We start from the raw sequence: 11,367 nt of genomic DNA on the forward strand, positions 1-11,367 counted from the left end.
CTTTAAAAATAAACAAACTAATTCTTCTAAGAAAATAGGTTGGCTGCAGCTTTTAGCACCATTACTTGGTTTTGCTTAATCTCCCTCCATCCCCCGAAAAGATCATTTGTTTACTGTAACACATGATAAAAATTACATCCGTGCAATAGCCAATGACTTGCTGTTTGATTTTTACAGTTTCTTACCTCTCCCATGGAGCGATAAATAAGTTAAAAACACGAGATAAAGAAAAGTTGAGTGATCTGCTCAACCTCAGAGATCAAGACCAAAATAAATCCTATAAAATCTGCATCTGCCTCTCAGCCAGACTGTAGTCACTAATGCACAGGCTTATTGTATGGTAAGGCATGCTTTTAGATGTGAGGATCTTTCTGCATTTCAATGTCTCTTTATAGGAAGCAGAATGTGATGAATAGTTTCTTTCTTTCTGACCCTTAACAAAAGCAAAACTAAATTCACAGCTCAAATGGCAGCACTCTTACTAATGCTACAAATCCAAAAAGCACCACACAGGTCAACTGGGAACACAAGGTAAGTTGCACAAGCATGCAGAACACAATAATTGAGGACTAGAAATGTGGCTGGATTTCCTTTGTTTAGGCTTCACACAAATCACTCTCCTTTTCTTTGCATCGCAGCTCTGTGGCCTGAAATGCAGAACTGAGCATTGCTGATGTAGACAAGAGAAAGGTATACAGACATATTTATGTAGATGATAAAAGTACTATGTATGAATGAATTTATTTTATAAGCTGTATCTGTTCTTCTTTCACATTGTGCATCTGCTGTCAACTGCAGTGTGACACAGTGGGGACACTTTATGTCCCTCAAGGATGTCACATCATCTAATGGTTAACAAACAATATTCTATGTGATTTTTGAAAGCATAAACATACAGGAAAACCAAGTTCCTCCTTAAATCACTTCTCAGACTTAAACAGAGCAGTTACATGATTATAAATGCTTCTTTGCCATTAGGAGTCCCTGCCTTGTGCTGTAGCAACAACTGTTCTTGTTTTACAAAAAAAAAAAAAAAAAAATCAAAAAGTTCAAAATTCAGGGCAGTGAATTCTCAAGGACACATAAACACAATTACTTGATTACTGTTTAAAGTAGGTATTTCATGCTATTTATTACTGACTTAGCACAATCCCCACTCATCTACATGAATAGAAAAAAAAGGCAACACAACTCACAAGTATGTCTAGGAAACATTTTTTAGAATGATAATAATATATGCAGAATTTCACCAAGTTCTTGTAATGTGGTTATGCAAAACGCACTGTGGTTTTTTTGTGTTTTCTTCTATTTTTCCCTCCCTGAAAGTGTACCAGTATCTACACTGATGCTTATGGATTTCATAACTGATTGCCCATTTTCAGGCACTAAATTTGGAACAGCTTTCCAGCTCAAACCAAATTGTTTTCTATCTCCTTTACTTACACTCTACTGATGTAGTCATTTTAGAATGTATTAACGATGCCAGCATTGAATAAGCCAATAATAAACAGTGACTAATTTCCAGAGTAGTTTGACTTTAAGTTAGTTGTTTTCAAATGGGAATGAAACTTTTAAGAGAATGTTAAACTGGTGGTCTGGTGGGTTCCACAAGAATTCAAGTAAGGCCCGGAGATGAGGTGGATTCCTTACCATTTGATACTACCTTCTCTCCGTTAGTTGGAAATTACTGCAATGCTAACAATATTTTTAATACTTGTTATTAATGAAACAAAATTCTACAAGTTTTTAGAGGATGGTGGAAACAACCACCTCAAAAATTTGATTCAATAATTTTAAAGCTTAAAAAGTTTAAAACATTCCAGTAGTACAAAGGATCATTTCAGACCATAAGATGCAGAATTACTACATAACAGAACCCAGAGTTATATTACAAAGACACTTGTTCAGAGACATTTATGCAGTTGAATAAACATCCTATAATAAAAAGTGTCATCAATACATTAAGAAAACACTGTCATAGGAAAAAATTAGTAAATTATTATTTTCATAAAGAATGTATTTCAAATGCGCTTTGGTTGTATTCATCCATGTTTTAGAGGACTGAAAGCATGTGTCATAAAGAAATAGAATAGTAATATACTTTAAGAGGAAAACTATGACATGATAGAGGACATATTTTAATTGAATGTTTGATAATGAGCAACTAATTTGAGGAAAATGAGAATAAATTACAAAAAAAATTATTTATAAGGAATTCACTTTTACTTTGCTTTCTTTCAAATGTTGTGACTATGTAGAAAACAAAGACCAAAAACTCAAAAGAAAAACACGTATTTTCTTTCTGGTAAAAAGGTAAATAAAATGTATGTTTTAAAAACCTCTAGGTAGGGGCGCCTGGGTGGCTCAGTGGTTTAAGCCTCTGTCTTCGGCTCGGGTCATGGTCTCAGGGTCCTGGGATCGAGCCCCACATCGGGCTCTCTGCTCTGCAGGGAGCCTGCCTCCCCCTCTCTCTCTGCTTGTCTCTCTGCCTACTTGTGATCTCTGTCAAATAAATAAATAATATCTTAAAAAAAACAAAACAAAACAAAGCAAAACATAAAAAACCTCTAGGTAAAATTTTTATTCCCTATAAAAGACATTTCCTATCCTAAATAAAATGGAAATTTATAAAAATAATGAATTTATGTTTCCTACTTGTATTAATAAATACATAACAGACTTTGTAACTACTGAGTGAAGTAAAGAATACTAAGATAAGTAACAAAAAAGGAAAACACATTAATGATGTGTTTCCAAGAGCAGAGAGTGGGTAGAAGGAAGAAGCACCTACTAGTCTAAAATCTACCTTCCCATCTTTTTATTTTAACTTTGATTAAGGTTTAAGATGGTATTATTAAAAAAAAAAAAAGCAAAACAAACAAACAAACAAACAAACTGGACTGAGTGACCTGATTTCAAAAACAGAGTAAAAAAGGTATGAAAATGGGAAGGTTGAAATACCACTGAAGTCTTTAAGAGAAATATATGAATCCAATTTCCTTCTCCTAGAACTAGGTGACTATCAATTAGACATGTTCTGTCCACTTCACATATACACAGAGCTTGAGGGTGTGGCCCCTCAGCCACCATCTGTATTTGACCCTGTGCTTGGCCACTTGACAAATTGTGTTGATCATGAGCAAATACTCAACCCTGTGCGTCACTTTCCACATCTACAAAGTAAAGATAATTAGCTCTATTTCACAGGGTAGTTGTACCTATTTAATGAGTGAAATTATGTAAAATATGTTGACCAGTGCATAGAATATGGCATATAAGTTTAGCTATTATTATTTATGTATTATCCCACTGAAATTAAATCTCAGTGGGGAAAGATTGTTATCTGTTTTCATTACTGTTGCTTCTCTAGTGCTGAGAATAACGGTTTGCACACAATTATATAACTGGCATACAGTAATCACTCATTCAGTGTTTGCTCTGAAATGTTAACTGTATTACCTCTGTGTCTGTACATATATAAATACATATACATAGTATGCATACATGGATGTGCGCAGAGACACTAGTTTCTTATTAAAGGTAAATCGCTAGAGAAAAAGGTGAGAAATTTTTAGTAATAAAGTAAATTAAATGTTCCTGAGCTAATACAGTGTGCATTGGTTTGGAAAAAAATAGGTATTACCATCTTTTGTTCCTAATGCTGCGTAGAAATGCCATCTCTATTTAAAATGATCCTTGGGTTCAACAGTTAAATGCAATGAAAAGCAGATTCAGATGCAGTAATAATAACTTTAAAAAACCTTCAAATTCATGCCACGATTATTGTCATTTCCCAGAAAAAAAGGACTGACTAATCTGCCATTTTTAATATAGGAGGTCAAATGTAAAATTAGCTCTAGAAGCTTAGAAAGATAATTCTTAGAAAAAGTCTATTCAGCTGTTATGGTCCATTGCCTAGAAATTCTGACCAAAGGACAGGAAAGAAGGAGTTCCTCTTCCTGACTTTTGATGAGTTTATTCTATATTGCCGTAACTTTCTATCTAACTTCCTACATCTTGCTGGACATATATATATATACAGTTCCTAGGCTGCTCATTGCATATTTTGTAACATGATTTTTAACCTTATGAGGCAAATAAAAGGACGCAATAAAAAAATCCTCAGTGTGTCTGAGGATTCGTGTAATGATACAATGTACTGGATGCAGATGTATCAACAGACGGTGAAGAGTCAGTCAGAATGTGGTACCAGCCTTGGACATGTTTGGCAGTTTCTGAATGCCGTGAGAAATCTGGATCTTGGTAAGACCAATGATGCACTGTGTGTGAAAATCCACTGAGACTGTCCTTAGAAAAAGAGTGATTATTAAACCTATATTATTATATTTTCAACTGACTCCTTCCCTACTTAACTCCTACTGTTTTTCCTTTGGATCTTGATGCTGAAAATATACTAGAAATTTAAGGCTACATATTACTATCATTTAAAAAGACCTCCTACATTTGTGGAAAAATTTTGGACTATTTTATATAAATATTGATTTTACATGAATTAATAAACCCAAATGCCCTTATCAGTTGGCAAAATTAAAATAACTAAGATGCTACTTAATATCACAAATCCCTGTGAAAGCTGAAAATTGCAGAAATCATTCAGTGATATGCATAAAAAGTTAGAGGTAATAAGCTAAAAAATGAACTTCAGTTGTGTCCCCCTAAAATTCATATGCTGAAGCTCCAAACCCCAATGTGACTGATTTGGAGCCACAGCCTTTATGGAGGTAATTCGGTTGAATGGAGTCAGAAGGTGAGGCCCTAATCTGTTAGAACTGGTCTCCTTAGAAAGAGGAAGGGATAGAGAGAAAGCCATTTGAGGACACATTGAACAGATAGCTGCCTCCAACCAGGAAGGCAGTCTTCATCAGAAACGGAATTTGCTAGCAGCATGATCTGGGACTCCTGGTGCTCTGAACTGCGAGAAACTAAGCTTCAGTTATTCAAGCCATCCAGTCTCTGGTAGTTTGCTATGGCAGCACTAGCAAGCTGATACTGATTGTCTTTTAAACCTGCTAAGAATACATAGGAGCTATTGTGGACTAGAATAAAAAGCATACCACAACCTAAATTAAATTAAATTTAATTAAAATCTATCAGGGATACCACGCTAATAAAAATTCTCAAATTTGGTAAGAGAAGTACATTGGAAGGGAGTTGACTATGAGGGCGTTAGTGGACTCTGTTATATGTAGAGGGGATGGGATCTAGGAGAGATTCTGTTTTGCTTTTCCTCAGCTACATATGGCCCATAGAGATAATAATAGGACCCTCTTCTTGGAGATGTTAGAAAGTAGTAAATAATATGATGATGTATGATAACCAGAGTGATTGTCGCAGAATAAAACCACAGTAACCCATGGCTTTTAGAGACTAGTCATGATGTGGGAAACAAAAATTCCCAGGAAAGATTTCACGGAAGACGAAATAACTGAAAAAAATGATGGGATTTTTTTAAAGTGTCAAAATGGATAATATCAGATCATATCATATTGTTACAAGCTGTTCTTAAACCACTTGCTTTACAGCGGTGAGCTCTTTTCTTCTCCTCCTTCACCATGGAGACCTCAACAGGCATTGAAAGTCTTTCTGATACTATCCAGGGCCTGTTGATGTAGGTAGACACATACACATGGCTGCACCTTACTCAGTGATCGGCATAACTTTGAAGAAATCAATCAGGGCAAGAGAATTGCAGATGCTTCAAACAAGCAGTGGAACAAATTAAAACAAACACTCTTCCAACCCCAAAGGGAGGAAAAAAAAAAAAAAAAAAAGAAAAGAAAAGAAAAGAAAGTGAAAAAAGACTTTAATATAATTGGTAGTGAAAATACACCAAAAGTGTAAAATGCATCTTAAGAAGGCTTAGAGAAATTCATGGATGACTAGAAATATTATCTTAAATTGTGGTAATGCTTTACAAACCTCCAATTGTTTTACATAACCCCCTCATAAACCCTGTCATGTAATCAGAGCAGCGGTTGTTATGTAAAATGACAGAGGACACTTTCAACAGGCCTCTGGACTCGAAAGGACTACACAAGGTCACACTGGCCAATCAGTGACAGAACCGGGACAAGAAGGCAGATGTTCAGATTGCCTTATCCAGCTCATTTTCTATTTTGGCAGAGGCCTTTGAGAAGTGAACTACTGAATGGAAGTTAGGAATTACAGGAACTCTCACTGAGAATTCTGGTAGTCTGATTTACTGTCTGTAATCTGTCCTAGAATTCAATTTCTGAGACTTGAATGAAATTAGGGCAAGAATCAACTACATGGCAATAATGTGGCCACTTTAAAAAATTACAGTAGGGGTGTCTGGGTGGCTCAGTGGGTTAAAGCCTCTGCCTTCCTGGGATCCAGCCCCGCATCGGGCTCTCTGCTCAGCGGAGGGCGCCCCACCTGCCTCTCTGCCTACTTGTGATCTCTGTCTGTCAAATAAATAAATAAATAAAATCTTTAAAAATAAAAATAAAAATTCCAGTAGTCGAATATAATAATATGAAGGAGAAGATGAGTATGCTGCCAATGAAGTGGCTATGGGTTTTTCTTTTTTCCTTTTTTACTTCTTTGCTCCTATCTTTCTCTCAAAAGTATGGGAGCAGAAAGGGAACGGAAACAGAGCAGTTGGACATGATCTTCCAGACTGAAAACAAAATCCCATTATATCCTGGATGCCTAGCTGGAGTTGGAGAGACCTGGTGCCTTAACAGAGTTCGAGTCTTTAAGATTTTATTTATTTATTTGACAGACAGAGATCACAAGTAGGCAGAGAGGCAGGCAGAGAGAGGAGGAAGCAGGTTCCCCGCTGAGCAGAGAGCCCGATGCGGGTCTTGATCCCAGGACCCTGGGATCATGACCTGAGCCGAAGGCAGAGGCTCTAACCCACTGAGCCACCCAGGCGCCCCAGTTCGAGTCTTTAAAAAAACTACTGAAGGCTACTCATCCTTCCCCCAAGTTCCTAAGCAGAATCCTCCTTTCTTCAGTAAGGTTGATCTTTGTGAGGTACTGACCTAGTTATCTGCTTAAAGCAATTTACACCAGGGTGTGCCAAAGACTAAACCCAATTCCTTCAGAAGTCATTTGCAATTTGCATTTGCAATTGAAAAGAGTGCTCCTTTGAATCTGGGCTCCTAAGGACTTTGTTTTTTGTTTTTTGTTTTTTGCTTTTTTGTTTTGTTTTTTAATAGAGTTGACACACAATGTTACAATAGTTTCATGTGTACAACATAGGGATTCAACACTAAGGAGTTGTAAGACATTTCTCAGCTCCTACTTCACTGCTCATCACTCCCAAGATCATATTCTCTCTTCTAGACCTCTTTCCTTAGTAAACGAAGTGCATGTTTCTCTTTACAGATACTCCAGGCTTTCACCTTTCAAAGTGACGCTCACCTTGTGCTTTCAGAATAAAAATGGAAACATACTTTATCGGTGAGCATGTTTTGGTACAGGGAAAGGATAATATCTGCAAGAACATATAAAGTGACGAATATAGACACTCATGCCTATTTTTTCCATAAGGAAAAGGATAAGGATAAAGATAAGAATCTGTGTAAGATGAGAACAAGGATCAGAACTCTACTGGGTGGCCAGTGCCTCCCTGACTTGCTTTGCATATTCGCTTAATAGTTTAATTTTATCTTTTTTAAGGGTTTGGTGTTGAGAACACCACCAAGGAGGAAGGAGAGTAAATGAGAATATTTCTCACTTGTTACTGAAATGAGAGTCATACCCACACAGAAAAGGCAGGGACTCTAGCCGGGACTCTAGCCAGCACAGCGGGTAGAGTTTTATCATGGAGACATCCACCCAGCAGGGAAAGAAAGTATCTATTAGGACATTCAGAGTCTGATACAAAAGTGAACATACCATAGTTCAGTGATCCAATACAAAGAGATCTTCTGTATCTAGCATCAAAGCCCAGGCTCTTTGTTGTTCAACAAATACTTAACGAGTGTCTCCTATGTGCTAGGCACTCTACCAAGCACTGGGAAAACCATGATAGACCACACAGATTTGGAGGCAGCCCTTGAGAGTTTCATGTATATATCTTGCCTACCTTGCCTATTTTTGCACTGTCCTATCTAGGAAGAGACTTGTTCTAACCATCCTTTTAATTACACACCAAAGCCTTACACTGTGTATTAATGATTCAGCAAATTAATATAATCTCTACGAAAAGGATGAAAACACGCACCACACACACATCCAAGAAAAGTGTTTTTGCAAAGTTATAGATTGGAAAATTATTCCCAGAAACATATTTCAAACTCTGGATTTACTTCTTAAGGGCCTTGGTTTTTCTAGAGATAGCCTCAAAAATACAGTTAGGTTTAGAGTGACTTACCCAATTCTTAAGGTGTTTGAAATCACATATGCGGTGGTTTACAAATCCAGTTAATTAGATCTGCACATTATACCTACAGCCTTTTTGTTTGTTTTTTTGTTTGTTTGTTTTGTTTTTTGGTAATATTAAGTGCAGTTTGTGACTGCAAAACGTTTGACAACCTGGGGCACGTTCTAAGGAGTTCTTCTGAGGTGGTTTTACCCAGATAAATCAGAAAACAGACTATATTCAAAAGCACAGATTTCACAGCTTTCCCCAAGTGCTTGCAGTATACTTGAATTCTGATCTGATATTTCTTCAAAGACTTTATAAAGTTCTTAAGGTAGTTCCACCAGTCACAAATAAATTTTTCCTTATTTCAGTTTCCTCACTTCAGAAATAACAACAATGCTTTTCCTCACAGATTGTTCTGAGGAACAAATGAGCAAACATAGCGCTTGATGCTTTGAAACTTAAGAAGCATGATGCAAATACAATCTATCATTTTTACTCCATAATCTTTTTTATCATAGATTAATTCCAAGAGGACAGAGACTCTATCTTAATATTTTTTTGCATACTCAGTACCAGTGCCAATATTAGAGGTGTTAAAAGTGATTAAACCAGTCTCTAACATTCTCATTTTCTTCTTTAGATTTTGTGATGGAAAATAAAATATTATCTTATCATTTAAAACAAAATATTCCAATGCTGAAATTTACAGGCTATCAGGTGGTATGTTCTGTATCTGTCTCCATCTGTCCACAGGCACCTCTCTATGTGGTAAATTCCAGTAATCACAAAGGAGACTGATCAAGAGACTGAGGTGGATGACAACTGGGAGCAAAAAAGGTGGAGAAAGAGGAAGTCTGTGCAAAATAGGAACCAATGGTGACATGTTCAGAGATTAAAACACACACATACACACACAGAGAAATGATAATAGGCTTCTAAAAGCTTTTTGCTGTTGATGAATACTTCTGTAATCGTATGTTGTTGATGATTCTGATTCAGCTAGATAGTACACTAAAATCTTTGGGAGTGTTATATTTTTGTCGCGATTTATTATGTTTTTCCAATAATAGCCATAGTTTCCCACCCCAAACAAACTGCAGTGGTGGTTCTGAACACTTTTCAACTGTTTCCATAACAAAACACAGTTTTTCCATGGCAACCAAGAATAGGAACACCCATACACAACTGAAATAAGGATTGCACACGACAACATTTACTCTCACTATATGGGTGATGTAGTTGGAATGGTTGTGTTTTATTTCACATCTTTCTGATTGTGGTAGAGACGCACTAAATCAATCCACGCCTCAATAATGTGCTGCAACCCAAGTTTTCAAAAGGCTGCCTTAGAATTTTCTTTGTGAAAGTATTTATGTACATCCTCTCTATGTTGTTGCAGTTAGATTATCCTAAAATTCTGGACCTTTTTCCTGTATAATTTGTTTTTGAATTGATATGATTTGTTACAGGATTCAGACTTTAAGTATACCTAAGGAAGTTTACTACTTTTGATGAGGAAACATGACATTTTCAAGAAGCAGAAAGTGGTAAGGGTTTTTTCACCAGCTTCTTAGACTGGTCCTTGTGCTCAAAACAAATTGAGAAGTTGAGGATAATTAGGTTTTATTCAGGAATTACACTACAGTTTCAATAATATTTCTGAAAATGTCATTTTTTTTTGTAAAATTAAACACCTAATAGAATAAAACCCTTGAAATATATACATTAGAGAATTACATGGGTTAAAGTTCATTTCCTATCACTCCACATTTTAGTATTTTTCCAATATTTATTTATCATCATTATTTTTTAGAGAGAGACAGAGAGCGTGTGTGTGTGTGTGTGTGTGTGTGTGTGTGTGTGTGTGTGGTGGGGAGAGGTAGGGGAAGGTAGGGAGAGGTAGGGAGAGAAGCTTAAGCAGGCTCCATGCCCAGTGTGAAGCCCAACATGGGACTCTACCTCAGGACCCTGAGATCATGAGCTGAGCTGAAATCAAGATTTGGACGCTAAACCAACTGAGTGACCCAGGTGTCCCAGTATTCTTCAAGTATTTATTTATTTTTATTAGAGGGCTTTTATATTGACAAGAGTTCACCAAAAAAAAAAAAAAAAAAAAAAAAATCCCAAGAATCTGGCATTCTTAGTATTTCAAAACTGTGGACAACTTTGTAGGTCAGATGATGTGGTAAACGTATTAGAATTTGATCAAACTTTACACATGGAACACTTATTTTTAGGCACAAATACACATACAACAAACAGAGACATAAATATATAAACATTAGAGAATTAGAGGGACCACCCAATGGAATCCCTGACTTACCCAGAATATTACTTACAGAACGAAAATTCAGCCACTCTCTTTCTCAACCATATCTAAATTCTGAATTCTCGGAAGCAGCCTGAATTTATGTTATCTGACATCAAATAGAATAGCCTTCAGATAAATGTACCACAAAAGCAGGAAGCCACAAATTCCTTCTGAATGTGACTACAGTGACTTTAGTAAATCTAAGTAAAAATTCCAAATTTTCTTAAGGAATTTAACAACAACAAAAACTTAAAAATTCTATAGATAGTACAGATTCTTTGGTCAGTATTTCAAGATTAAGGATAAACCAGTCCATTGGCAGTAACTACTTAATACAAAATTAATCTCTCAAATTTGTTTTATAAACAATTTTTTTTAATAAATCTTGCTCAAAGTCCTTGCATATAGATGTGTGGAAGCACACACAAATAAACACAGTGACATTTAGAAATACACACACAGGATGAACAAGAGACACTATCTTTTACTCTAACACACTATCTCACTGGCCTGGAAAAGATTGTGATTCCAAAGCCATTTAAAAATATCGATCAACTTGAAATTTTATCAAAAGTCACTATTTAAGCTATTACAGACAAAGACTCAATAGACTTAATTTTCCTGAGTCCACAGAAAGCTAGAATCTCAAAAGTATTGCTGGAATGTGCCTTGGAACCTTTTTTTTTTTTTTTTTTTT

At 36.1% G+C, this 11,367-nt stretch overlaps 1 protein-coding gene across 2 annotated transcripts in view; it reads right to left on the reverse strand.

Annotated features, from left to right (window-relative positions):
- Positions 1-11,367, reverse strand: part of LOC111149292 (protocadherin 7) — a 431,882-nt gene that overhangs the window by 410,406 nt on the left and 10,109 nt on the right. The window lies entirely within an intron of this gene.

This window comes from Enhydra lutris, unplaced genomic scaffold, assembly GCF_002288905.1.
Source record: "Enhydra lutris kenyoni isolate GAN:26980312 unplaced genomic scaffold, ASM228890v2 scaffoldscaffold21, whole genome shotgun sequence".
Lineage (NCBI taxonomy): Eukaryota > Metazoa > Chordata > Mammalia > Carnivora > Mustelidae > Enhydra > Enhydra lutris.